Source organism: Gossypium hirsutum, chromosome D13 (assembly GCF_007990345.1).
Source record: "Gossypium hirsutum isolate 1008001.06 chromosome D13, Gossypium_hirsutum_v2.1, whole genome shotgun sequence".
Lineage (NCBI taxonomy): Eukaryota > Viridiplantae > Streptophyta > Magnoliopsida > Malvales > Malvaceae > Gossypium > Gossypium hirsutum.
The window spans coordinates 52,840,075-52,853,339 of record NC_053449.1 but is presented as its reverse complement, the minus strand read 5'-3'; positions in this window follow the sequence as shown (position 1 = coordinate 52,853,339).

Sequence of the window (13,265 nt, the reverse complement as noted above, 5' to 3'; positions counted from 1 at the left end):
GGGGAAGAAGTCAAGACTGACATTGCTGAAGTAAGAACTCCATTGAAACGGGAATGGAAAGAGATGGCAAAAAGAGGGTTAGTTATTTCAGATCTGGATGAAGGGTATAAGATGGGAAATTATTGTGAATTCCACCATAAAATAGGGCACGAAATTCAAGAATATGAAGGATTCAGGGCTTTGGTTCAAAGCGTGATAGATAACAAGGAGATGAGGTTCTATGAAGATGCGAAAGAAAGGAGGAGCATATGCGCGACAGAGTCGGGAACAGGGACACCGAAAATAAATCATCCTATGGTTATTATCTCACGCCCTAAGAGTAATGAGTTTAGGATTCAGGTAACACTAAAAATTGTAATCACGAAACCGTCAAGTTTCACATATAAGGATGACAAAATGGTCCCGTGGAATTACGGATGCAATGTGACAATCCCAGGAAAAGAAGTTGAGGGTAATATGGTAAAAGAATATCAGAAAAGGGGTTCTTATACACATAATGAGAAGCGTTATGACACGCAAGCAGAATTGCCAAGAGAAAAGACTCCGATGGTGGAACAGAGGAAAGGGAAAGCGGTGGAATCTGAGCCATTGGTTAATGAATAAATAAAAGAAGAAACAAATGAGTTTTTGAAGTTTTTGAAACACAGTGAATGCAGTGTTGTGGAGCAACTGCACAAACAACCAGCTCGCATTTCTGTATTAGCTTTGCTCCTAAGTTCAGAAGTGCATTGAAGTGTGCTAATGAAAGTACTAAACGAAACATATGTGGCTGAGGACATCTCAGTCAATAAATTGGATCGCTTGGTCAACAATATAAGTGCTGACAATTTTATCTTCTCCAACGATGATGAAATACCGTCTGGAGGTAGGGGTTCTACTAAAACTCTACACATTACTACCCGATGTCAGGGGGACACATTACTGGGGGTTTTGCCTTTGTCAACTCTTAATTGATTACCTATGGACAGTTCGCATATGAAACCCTGCCAGAATATAGTAAGGGCATTTGATGGAACAGAAAGAAGGGTTACAGGAAGAATTGAAATACCATTAAGAATTGGCCCAATTACTTATGAGGTGGACTTTTTAGTAATGGATATTAAGCCTGCCTACAATTGTTTATTGGGGAGACCATGGATACACTCGACAGGGGCAGTACCTTCATCGTTACATCAAAAGGTGAAGCTAATATCAGAGGGTCGATTGGTAACAATAAGTGCGGAGGAGGATATTATCGCGATGGTAACGGGTGATGCACCTTATGTAGAGACCAATGATGAGGCAGTGGAATGTTCTTTCCGGTTCTTGGAATTTGTGAACGTAATGTTTATCGCTGAAGGAAACAGGATCCCAGTACCAAAGATATCCAAAACTACTGAGATGGGTCTACAGTTGATGGTAGGAAGAGGAGCTTTGTCAGGGAAAGGGTTGGGAAAATACCTTCAATGAAAGGTTGAAGCACCCATGCTGAAGGAAAAGTTTGATCTTTTTGGCTTAGGTTACAATCCAGATATGAAACAAAAGAGAAAAGAAGTGGAGAAAAGGCAGGAGAGAAGATGGGCACGTTTAAGCGGAGAGGAAGTCAAGTGGGAGCCTTTGACCTTCCCTCACATATCTAAATCATTTGTGTCGGGTGGGTTTATTTACCCTGAGCGAGGGGTGTCCAGAAGGGAAGGCATTGAAGAGATGTTGGAAAAGGTTCATATCAATGCTATAGAGACAGCTGAAAGAAGGTCATTATTGGAGATTTGCCCTTACGAACCTAGGAGTGAGCTAAACAATTGGACTGTGGAAGAAATACCTGTAGTCTTTAGAGCTTATTCAGAGTAATGTTCAAAACATTATTGTTGTTTTTAGCCTAAGAATGATAAGAAATCCTTTGTGAAATAGGCTTGAGTCTGAATATCTTCATCCTAATAAAATACATCTTTGCATTTATTTCGAGCAATTATTCTTTTATTCTTTCCAAGCGAGTAAATATTTTCCATTTGATTAATTGTCTTCCAAATAATTTTTTCATTTATAACCTGATTGTATAAATAATTATTCATATATTTATATATATTTATATATTCTTTGGTGCATCCCCATAAGTCCTCAGATATCAATAACATGAGTGATGCTGTTTCAAACACGGGGTCTCTTTTTGAGCAAAACATGTGTTTGGAAGGATCTCATGACTTTGAAAATGACGAAGACTGTGGTGTATCTCTAGGCTTGTTGAGAATGGTGGAACAAAAGGATAAACAAATCCTACCTCATAAGGAATCATTAGAAATTGTAAGCCTAGAGGAAGGAAAAGAGGTGAAAATCGAAACTGATATCACCGCAAAAACAAAATATGACCTCATTGTGTTACTCCGAGAGTTCAAAGATGTTTTCGCGTGGTCATACCAGGATATGCTAGGGCTAAATACTAGCATTATGGTACATCGTTTACCTATAAAAGAAGATTGTAAACTAGTTCAGCAGAAGCTCAGAAGAATGAGACCTGATATTGTGTTAAAAATAAAAGAGGAGGTCAAAAAGCAGTTCGATGCTGGATTCTTACAAAAGGTCAAGTATTCAGAATGGGTAGCAAACATCGTCCCTGTTCCCAAAAAGGATGGAAATGTACGAATGTGCGTGGATTATAAAGACTTGAATAAGGCTAGTCCAAAAGACAATTTTCCGCTGCCGCACATTGACACTTTGGTAGATAACACAGCTGGCTACTCATTATTTTTTTTATGGACGGCTTTTCTGGATACAATCAAATAAAGATGCATCCTGAGGACATGAGGAAAACCACTTTCATTACCCTATGGGGAACATTTTGTTACAAGATAATGCCCTTTAGATTGAAGAATGCGGGAGCAACGTATCAAAGAGCTATGGTAACTTTGTTTCATGACATGATGCATAAGGAGATCAAAGTCTATGTTGATAATATGATTGCAAAGTCTAGAACTGAAGAAGAGCATGTTCAAGTCTTGGAAAAATTATTTTTGAGATTGAGGAAATTTCAGCTCAAGCTTAACCCAGCAAAATGCACGTTTGGAGCCAGATCAGGGAAGTTATTAGGCTTCATAGTTAGCAGAAAGGGGATTGAAGTTTACCCAGATAAAGTTAAAGCAATACGAGATTTACCTCCTTCGCGCACTTAGAAGGAAGTTCGAGGTTTCCTTGAGAGATTCAATTACATTGCTCAGTTCATCTCACAACTGACAGAGAAATGTGATCCAGTATTATGTCTTCTGAAGAAACATAATCCAGGTGAATGGGACAATGAATGTCAGAGGGCTTTTGACAAGATAAAGTAATACTTGGCTAATACTCTAGTACTATCACTGCCAAGTCCAGATAGGCCATTGATATTGTATCTAACGGTGTTTGAGAATTCTATGGGATGCGTATTGGGCCAGCATGATGAGACGGGAAAGAAAAAAAAGGGTAATATACTATCTCAGCAAGAAATTCACTGACTGCGAAATGAAATACTTATCAATTGAGAAGTTATGTTGTGCTTTAATCTGGGCAACCCGAAGACTAAGGCAGTATATATTGTATCATACGACTTGGCTGATTTCAAAGTTAGATCTTTTAAAGTATATGATGAAATCAACTGCTTTAAACGGGAGAATGACTAGATGACAGATTCTGCTCTCTGAATTTGACATAGCATATGTAAGTCAGAAGGTCATAAAGGGGAGTGCAATAGCTGATTTTCTAGCTAGTAGAGCCTTGGAGGATTATGAGTCTTTGGACTTTGATTTTCCAAATGAGGACCTGATGTATGTGGCAAACACTGAAGAAAATCCTCAAATGGATCACGTATGGAGGTTAAATTTCGATGGAGCTTCAAATGCTGCGGGTAATAAAATTGGGGCAGTCTTGGTATCCCCAAGTAGAGATCATTATCCTGTTCCTAGCAAGTTGGACTTCGATTGTAAAAATAATATGGCAGAATATGAAGCATGTATTATGGACATTCATGTAGCCATTAAACGGAACATTAAAGTGCTAAGAGTATATGGGGATTCCGCATTGGTGATATACCAAATCAAAGGAGAATGGGAAACTAGAGACCCTAAGTTAATCGGTTATAGAAAACTGGTCCTTGAATTGACTGATGAGTTTGATGATATCACCTTCTGTTATCCCCCACGAGAGGAAAACCAGATGGCTGAAAAGATCCTGGAAGAAGTTCATGAAGGCATTTACAGAACTCATGCAAATGGTTTCACAATGGCCAGACAGATCATGAGATTCGGCTACTATTGATCCACCATGGAAGGAGATTGCGTTGATTATGCCAAGAAGTGCCACAAATGCCAAATTTACGGAGACAAAATACACGCGCCTCCTTCACATCTTCACGTCATGACCTTTCCTTGGTCGTTTTCCATGTGGGGTATGGATGTTATGGGGCCAATATCACCAAAGGCTTCTAACGGGTATCGTTTCATCTTCGTAGTCATTGATTACCTTACCAAATGGGTAGAAGCTGCTTCATACGCCAATGTCATGAAGTCAGAAGCCAAATGGGTAGAAGCTGCTTCATACGCTTGAGAAAATCATATCTAACAATGCATTGAATTTGAACAATATCACAATAGCTAAAGTTTGCATCCAATTTAAGATCAAACATCATAACTCATCCCCGTGTCGTCCAAAAATGAATGGCGCGGTGGAGGCGGCCAATAAGAACATTAAAAGAATTGTGGGGAAAATGACTGAAACTTACAAGGATTGGCATGAGAAGTTATCATTTGCTCTCCTTGCCTATCGAACATCTGTTAGAACTTCTACCAGGGCAACACCTTTTTCTCTAGTTTATGGAATGGAGGCAGTGTTACCCATTGAAGTTGAGATCCCTTCTCTACGGGTATTATCTGAACTACAGTTGGATGAAGTCGAATGGGTCCAATCTCAGTACGATCAGTTGAACTTAATAGAGGAGAAAAGATTAAGAGCCATTCACCATGGGCAAATGTACCAGAAACGAATGATGCGAGCCTATAATAAAAATGTTCGCCCTAGATAATTTCGCGAAGGAGATTTGGTGCTAAAAAAGATTCTTCCTATGCAAAAAGACTTTAGAGGAAAATGAATGCCAAATTGGGAAGGTCCTTATGTTGTAAAGAAGGTCTTTTCTGGTGGAGCTTTGATCTTAAGTGAGATCGACGGTAAAAGTTTTCCAAACCCCGTAAACGCAGATTCCGTCAAGAAATACTTCACTTGAAAGAAAAGGGACCAAAGTGAAAACCCGCAAAGGGCGCTTTGCTTCTTAAAAAAAAATTTGGAGAGGCCAAGGTGAAAACCCGTAAATGGCACCTTAGGCCAAAGGGGATTTGAGTTGAAAACCTGAAAAAGACTACTCAAATATCGATCAGAATGAGGCATGAAGCAATCAGAGCAACTCGAATCTTCGGGCATGTAGTAATCTTGTTATACCTGAATCAACAAGGAAGGGTAGGCGACATCTTGGGGCATCGATAAAGCACTGTAGATCTCCTAAACACATGTCAAACTCAAAACGGTCTTCAGAAAGTTTGTTCAGAGAAGTTCAAGCTGCAATAGCTGAGGCCCCAATTCCACTATTATTTATATTGAATTTGTTGTTCTTGGAATACTTTTTTCTTTTCCAAGATATACATTCCCAATCACTTCCTTTATTATCCTTCTTTACTATTTGTGATAATTTATTCATTTTGAGCTAGGCCCAGAACCAACTCTATTCTTATCTATTGTTATGACCATTTTTGCAAGCATTGGAATAATGATTAATGGACTAATAAAAATTCCACAAAGTAAGTTTTGCATATTACTCTGAAAAGTTTCTAAATGATATAAGAGCCTGAAACAGGACTATTGTTTAGAACACACCAGGTCTAAAGGTTGAAAATTGAGAAGGAAGAGTCTAAATTTAGACTTTCTCTTTGGATTTTGTTGTCAAATGCATTGATTGAACAAAATGAAAAGATGTAGTGTTAATGACAAAGTTTAAATAAACGAGCAAGCAATGATCATCAGGCAATAGGAAGAGGTTACCTCGGAGAATAGAGCCTTCATTTACGCATGAGTTCTTAGTACGACACCCTGGAGAATGGTGTAAGAAACCAGAAAGATTCAGATCCTGTATCCTTGAATTGTGATAAAAGAGGATTGAAGAAAAGCCACATATTTTTACCCTTAGATTACAGTGGGAGAATGATGGTACCAATTTTGCGCCTCAATGGATCGAACTTTGAGGTTCATAGTGGGGGCAACCTGGCTAGGTGTTTCTTTAGAAAACGCCAATCGAGAAGGAATGTGTTATAGCACTTCGATGACAAAGCCCTAATAAACTTCGAGTAATGATAACCTAAGCGAGATCATTCACGAAAAAAATAAAATTATGCATTCATGCAAACACCATTCACACATGTCTAGTTAGGAGCATTTGATTCATTTTGATCATGCCATCCTAATCATTAGGCATAATTAGGTTCATTATACAGGTCGTGTTCCCCAGGGAACAGATTAGTGAATATTTCAGATCTTATCTCCTTGAGATTACAGCGGAGCAGATTGAAGCTAGTAATCCTATCTCCCTGAGATTACAGTAGAGCGGATTGAAATAAAGGATCTTATCTCTCTGAAGTTACAGTAGAGTAGATCACATCAGGTATTATCTCCTTGAGATTACAGTGGAACAGACCGAAGATATTTCAGATCTTATCTCCCTGAGATTACAGTGGAGCAGATTAAAGCTAGTAATCCTATCTTTCTGAGATTACAGTGGAGCGGATTAAAATAAATGATCTTATCTCTCTGAAGTTACAGTAGAGTAGATCGCATCAGGTCTTATCTCCCTGAGATTACAGTGGAACAGACCGAAGAATTTCAGATCTTATCTCCTTGAGATTACAGCGGAGCGGATTGAAGCTAGTAATCCTATCTCCCTGATATTACAGTAGAGCGGATTAAAGTAAAGGATCTTATCTCTCTGAAGTTACAGTAGAGTAGATTGCATCAGATCTTATCTCCCTAAGATTATAGTGGAACAAACCGAAGAATTTCAGATCTTATCTCCCTGAGATTACAGCGGAGTAGATTGAAGCTACTAATCCTATCTCCTTGAAGTTGCATTGGAGCGGATCCAAATGATGGATCCCATCGGACTTATCTTTAAAGTTGCAGCAGAACAAGTTGAAGCTACAAGTCTCATCTCCCTGAAGTTGCAGTGGAGCGGATCGAAACACCGATTCTTATACCTCTGAAGATGCAGTAGGATGGAATGAGGCTGCTTGAAGTAGAACACCAAGATCCTGCATGACCAGGCAAACTTGGCCTTATTAAAATCTTCGCTTCATTCCCGTTACACGACAATTAGCAAAGAGGGGCAGCTGTAATAACCCAAATTTACCCAGCCCAAATTAAATAATAATCAAAAAATTTTTTAATTAAAAATCCAATAGTCCATTGACCATTTACATCTAGACCCAGTACAGTGGCCCAAATGCCTAAACACTAGCCCAAAAGACCCAACTAAAACCCAAACCTGCAAAGCCTAATACCCCTAGCCCAATCATAACGCAGCCCAAAACAGAAAAAAATCAGCAGCAGGGAATCCTAGAAGGTCCGCCGCCGCAGCCGAGCTAGGCTTCCTCTTTGCGCATGCTGCGCCTACGCGCATGTGTGCCTTCGTCCACCTCCGTACGTGCCACACCCACGTACACTGTGCCACGTCCACCACCTCCGTACGCTAGCCGGCCTCTGTACCTGCAAAAAAGACGAAAACAACACAGCAGAGTAAAGAAAAACGATTGTATTTTTATTTTTCTCTTTTTTTTACTTTCGGCCTATAAAACAAAGGGCAAAGGCATTGTATTTTTTTTACGCATTCAGAATACAAAGATCGAAATACTAAAAGGTGATTTGAGGATTCTTTTTCTTTGGGCATTCGCAGATTGTTTTTTTTTACTTCCTTTTCTCTTCATTTTTTTTTATTTTTGTACACTACTGAGTGTTTGTTAAAGGAAGACACATCAATAAAAAAAAGGGATAGAAGTTACCTGGTGAAGAGATTCGGGCCTTCTCTGTCGTCATCAGAGACCAGGCTTGGATCGGAGAACGCTTGAGCGCCCTTAGTGAGCAAAACGGCGCAGAGAATATCTATTCTCTTTATGTTTTCAGAAATGAAATAGTCTTTTAAGGTTTTGGTCTTTAAATACGGAGATGAAACGCGGTCGTTTGGAGTCAATGTGATGGCTCGGAAACGGCGTCATTTTGAAGACCCGATCCTAACAGTAACTCGACCCGGGAAGGATCCGCGCATTATGGATCGTTTGGGTTTATTTATTCAACAAGTCCCTCCGTGTTTAATAAATGTATAATTTGGTTTCTTTTTTTATTTGTAATTTATACCTTGAGTTTAATTCTGTATTCATTTAGATCCAAATTTAAATGATGTCGTTTCTGTGATTGATTTGGATTGTTATGATGTTTGTGTTTAATTACTGATTGAGTCCTTCAAAGTCGAAATGGATTTCATTTTAGTACGAATTAGGTTTTTTTTTAAATTCAATAATATTTTAAACACAAATTAATCATATTTTCATCTTAAAACTTAATACTATATTTATTTTCAATAGTGTTTAAATTTATTATGGTTTAGAATGTAGTAAATTATTATTTTAGTTTGTATTTTGTGTTTTAAATGCATTATATATTAATATTTTAAGTCTATTGTATTTTCTATTTATTTTATTTTAATTTTGTTTAAGATTGGATTTAAAATTTGTTGGTCATGGTTCTTGATTTTAAAAATGTTTATGCATTTAATTTTGCCTTCAAATTCTTTCAAATGAAGTAATTTTTATTTATTCATTATTTTTATCATTATTTTAATATACATATATATATGTGTGTATAAAATTTATTATAATTTGTAACTTATAAAATTTTATTCTATGTTTTAAAATTTTTATTCATTTAGATTATTTTGGTTGGTTTACTTGTGATTAAATTATTTTTGTATTAATTATTCTCATTTTGTTATTTGTAAGATTGATTATTAGTTTATTTGATTATAAATGTTAATGCATTATATGTTTGTGTGCTCCAAATTGTAGAATTAGTTTGCCATTCATCGTTTACTTTGTATATTGTTATTTAATTATATAGTTTGTAAGAATTACATTTCATTAAGACATTACAATCGTTTTATTTCAAAATTCCTAAAAAAGGGGGCTTGGTGTTTAATAATCCTCGAGAGAATTGTGCCCTAACTTACTGGGCTTCAATTCTTCTCAATGAATTTGTATCATCAAGTATCCGTTTTATTAAGACCATACAATTTTAAAATAAAGCATTTAAGATTTCAAGATGTTGGATCCTAACTTACTGGATATGACATTTTGTTATCTTGATTTTAAAATAAAGGCAATATTTGGTGTTTAAGAATTTTAAGAAATTGAACCCTAACTTACTGGGTTTTGATTTCTCGATTGAAACAAATAACCAAATATCCTTCTCAAAACATATGAATTTTTAAAAATTAAAAAGACGAATCTAACTTCAAAGATTGAATTGTTGCACTCTAACTCATTGAGCGTGACGGTTTATTTCTTTAAAGTGGGTAAGTCTTATTATCCAATTCGATTATTTAGGTTTTCATTTCATGGGATCATATTTTAAAATCTTTTCAAAATTTCGATCCTAAGACATTAAACAATCAATTCGGTACCAATTTTGGGCGTTACGAGGGTGCTAACCCTTCCTCGTGCGTAATCGACTTTCGAACTTATTTTCTCAAATTTCGTAGACCAAAAAAATTATGTTTTCAAGGTGATCCGATCACACCTCAACAAAAATCGGTGGCGACTCCCATTTTTATCTTAAAGTCGACTTTTTTTTTATATAAAAAATGGTTTCGACAATACTCTAAAAATGTTGATAAAAAAGTGCAGGGAGCCCATCATACCCAGGTTCCTTCAAAGAGCCCATTTCTTTAGCCGCCAAACTTACCTCCTCTGTTTTAAAATCTGCCAAGAGCATGTTGTTCATATTTTGTGTTATTCTTGACCCAACCACAACATATAACTCATCAGCTTCCACACACACTTTGCTTTCGAAAATCCCTTGGAAGTACCTACCCGCGATCCCCAATTTCACATCCTTTTCTTCTCTCATCACATTATTCTAATCTTTCAGAATTTTAATAGAATTCAGTTTACGTCTATAAGAAGAAAAAAATTGGTGTTCTGGTCTCCATACTTTAACCAATTGTCTCTGGCTCGTTGCTCCCACCGTAATTTTTCTTAATCGATCTCCAAATTCAACTCCACTTTTGTTTCAATAATTTCCTCCAAAGAATCATAAATAATGTCCGCAGTATATAATTCTTGTAGTCGACTTTTCAAACTTTTTATTGATTGTCCCATCTCTAATTTCCGCTTCATAGCCCAAATTCTTAAACCCAATTCCATATGGGCCAAACGCTCATGGACCATTAAGTTACTAGAAGCGATCCACAAATTATCGACTGTTTCATCACAATCATAATGAAATAGCCATACTTACTCAATCTTAAAGTCATAACCCTTACTACTTCTATTTCTCGAATACACATTATTGATCGTATTTAATAACAAAGGACAATGATCTGATATGAAATTATTCAAATAATTAATAGTATAATTAAGAAAGACACCGTACCAATTTTCAGTCACCACGCCTCTATCCAATTTTTCGCGGATGTTGTTTAAGGCAAAATTCCTTTTTTTCTATGTGTACCATCTCCCTTTAAACCCCATATCAATCAGTCCATTAGCCTCCAATGCTTCACGAAATCCATACATCATCCTCCCTTCCCGAAGTCGACCACCTTGTTTCTCCTTATTTGACAATATTTCATTGAAGTCTCCCATTACCACTCAAGGCCTGTCACAATTCCGTCCAAGAGACCTTAATAGATCCCACGACTCGCTCCTACGTCTTCCATCCGGTAATCTATAAAAGCCCGTAAATTGCCAACTTAAACCACATTCAGAACCATTGATTAATACATCGATACAGTTTGCATTAAAACTTCGAAGGTCAATAGTCAATCATTCATTCCAACCCAAACAAAGTCCTCCTCTCGACCCTTCAGCAGAAACATCTAGTCTATTTCTAAAACCAAACATTTTCCTAATCTTCTTCATTCTACTAACATTAATTTTTTTAATAAAAAACTAAACATGGGGACGATTTTCTTTCAGCAAATGCTGAACTCTTCGAACAGGTCGTGGATTCCCCAATCCATGAACGTTCCAACTTAAAATTTTCAGAATGTACAGTTGACCTACTCCACAGGTTCAGCCGTTTGAATGTTCAAAGTTTTCTCCCTTTGGTAATTATGAGCCTATCATTCCCATTTGCTCAACCGATCCACATTCATCACTATTCAATCTGGGCCATTTTTTACCATCCATAATTGAAGGGGCTTATCCTTATTTAGCATATCATCATCAAAATTTTCTGTAATGACAACATCCATATTTGGCAACGTTGACTTGCCATCCAGGTTGAACCCCAAATTGCTCTCCGTATAACACATGATATTGGCAAAATTATTGCCCAGATTTGATTTTCCTCTATCTTCTCCTAATATTCCCAGATTCCCTCCCCATGTATTACCAGACTCCTATAGCCAAATGCTACCATGGGCAATTTTGACTACCTTTTACCAACGAATAGGGCAAAAACTCTCGCCATGGCTTAATCTCCCACAAAGAAAGCAAAAAGTAATTAGTTTTTCATACTTAAAAGCAACAAACACTTTTTTCTTTGTTAAGATGAGTTTTTTCTTTCGTTTTAATAGTTTTCGTATATCCAACCTGACCCAAATTCGTATGAAATTTTCCAGTCAAACTGCCACCGCTTTTGTGTTATATTCCATAAATTCCCCAATAAAATCTCCAAACTACTTTGTCATAGCATCAGAAAACATCCTCGTAGGAAGATTATGGATTTGTACCCAGAAAGCTGCTTTTCGTAAAGGAACCTCCAATAGATCCTTACCATCTTGTAAGGTTTCAAAAACCAATAAATGATTATTAAAAGTCCATGATGGCCCCTTCACCACTTTGGAAAGATCGGTTTTACAGTAAAACTGAAAAATAAATCTTTTCTCCCCCAAATTTGTAATTGTAACCCCCCAATGGATATCATACATTGGCTAACACTGTTTTTATAGACTAGAAGTTAATCGTGGTTGCCGTTAAAAACTTCCCACCAAGCATCGATCTAACCCTACTTCCTCCAAACCTTGTTCGTGATCAATCTGCCAACCATCCCTTTCCCCGTTATTATCTTCATCCTCCAAACATAAATCTGCCAACTCTTCCTCCATAACTAATCCAAATAAATTGAACAAAACCAGATGTTACCTAAGAGCATACAGAGAAAACATGCTACCTAAGAGCATAGAAGATATGGGTAATTGGTTGAATGTATATGTTGGCCTTTCTCAAGGAATTTTCTATAAATAGTGTATTTTTGACGTTTCTTTCAAAAACATCGTTAAATGTAAAATTGAGCAATCAAGTTTAGTAGAAACACCACTAGAGTCTCCAATTTGTGGTAGTGATCTAACAATGTTAATGTCTACTGGATGCTCACAAAATTATGTCCCAGATTTTAAATTAGTTTTAATTAATTCATTAGAACCCCTCATTTCATCTCCAGTTTTAGGTAAGGGACAGTTTCTAGTTATTAAGGGGTCTCCCTTTTTGTCTGGTTTCTGCTGAAGGCTCTGCTTCTCGTTGGTTTCGAAAGCGATATCGCTTCGAGTCTTCACCGCTTTCCTTTCTTGTCGGGCTATGGTGGTCTTTGCACCATATCTCATGGTGGCTGTCGTCATCGGTTTCGGCTATCGCTTCCTCTTCTATATCAGGGTCCAGAGGCAAATTTAAAGGGGCTGGCAGGGACCTCAACCCCTATAAAATGTAAAATTGCTATTTAGGCCCTTAAAATTTTTAAAATTTTAAATTAATAAAGGTAAAATTATACTTTGGCCCCCCTAAAATTATAAAAATTTGATTTAATCCTTTAAAAATTATAAATATATAGACTACAAAAAATTAAAATTTCATTCGACCCCTCTAAAAATTTGTTCTAGCTTTACCATTATCGAGGTCTCGATTTAAGCTATGACGATTTTGACGTCATTTTTTCTGGGGTTTCAAGGCAGCATGGTTTCCATCGATGACTTTTTCTTATGCGGGTCAAGTACAGCTTCCACTTTCCTCTTCGCG